A 1,450-nucleotide genomic window follows, 5' to 3' on the forward strand; every position below is an offset into this window, starting at 1 on the left:
CTTGGGCAGGGTCACACGCGGCCCCCGACGTGGGGAGCGCGCCGGGCTGCAGCCAACCCCATATCGACATCCCCACTAATGACAGCACTGCGTGACCGGGGGCAGCGGCAGCGGCGTGGGGCCATCGACCCGTATTGAGCGGAGGGGGCAGGGGGACATCGATGGGTAATTAATGGGAACGAGGCCACGTGTGGGGCTGGGCCGCATCCCCCCACCCAATGAGGCTGAGCACGGTTATAAACAGCAGCCAGCGGCGCCACAACCACCATGAGAACATTGAGACCCCCGAGCCGGGCAGGTGAGGAGCTGCAGCGGGGGGTCCCTCAGCTGTAACTATATGGGACCGTGCTGTGCCACACCATGATGTGCAATGGGATGGTGAGCACCCTGCCCTGATCCAGCTGCCATTCACCTCCTTGTCCTACAGATCCTAAAGGATCCCAGAGCAGATGGAGCAGCAGCACCAACAACGATGGATGGACCGGGACCCCACGGAGCAGTGACCCCATAGAGCAGCAGAGAGACCCATGGAACAGCAGAGAGACCCATGGAACAGCAGATGGACCCATAGAGCAGCAGAGAGACCCATAGAGCAGCAGAGAGACCCATAGAGCAGCAGAGAGACCCATAAAGCAGCAGCCCCAACCACGATGGATGGACCAGGACCCAAGGAGCAGCGGCCCCATAGAGCAGCAGACAGACCCATAGAGCAACAGCCCCAACCATGATGGATGGACCAGGACCCCACAGAGCAGCAGACAGACCCACAGAGCAGCAGCCCCATAGAGGAGGCCGAGCTGGGGGGCGCAGTGGGGCACAGAGCCCCTCTTGCTGCCTGCCCCACTCTCGGCCCCTTCTATCCCCCTTGTCTTTCTCTTTTAGGGAGCTGAGCCCCCGTCCCGCCCTGCCTCTGTCTGATATGTTTGATATTAGGTTGTTTGATTGGAAACCAACTAAATATCAAACATATTCTTACAGCGCCGGGGCCGCCCTGCGCCGCGTGGGCTCAGCGCCCACCACCTGTTCCATGATGCACAGAGATGGGCACGGGGCCCTGTGCCCCCCCCGCTGCCTCCTGACCCCAAATCCCTGCCATGGAACTCCTGCAATCCCCCCCCTGTACCGGGACAATGCACCAGCAGCATCCCCTGCCCCATGGCTGGGCAATGGGAGGGGGGTTATTGGGGGTCCTGAGGGCTCAGCTGCCTCCCCTGCCCCATGGCTGGGCAATGGGATGGGGCTGGGGGGGTCCTGAGGGCTCAGCAGCATCCCCTGCCCCATGGCCGGGCAATGGGAGGGGGGTTATTGGGGGTCCTGAGGGCTCAGCAGCATCCCCTGCCCCATGGCTGGGCAATGGGAGGGGGGTTATTGGGGGTCCTGAGGGCTCAGCAGCATCCCCTGCCCCATGGCTGGGCAATGGGAGGGGGACTGGGGGGGTCCTGAGGGCTCA

The sequence above is a fragment of the Coturnix japonica genome, chromosome 25 (genome assembly GCF_001577835.2).
Source record: "Coturnix japonica isolate 7356 chromosome 25, Coturnix japonica 2.1, whole genome shotgun sequence".
Taxonomy (NCBI): domain Eukaryota; kingdom Metazoa; phylum Chordata; class Aves; order Galliformes; family Phasianidae; genus Coturnix; species Coturnix japonica.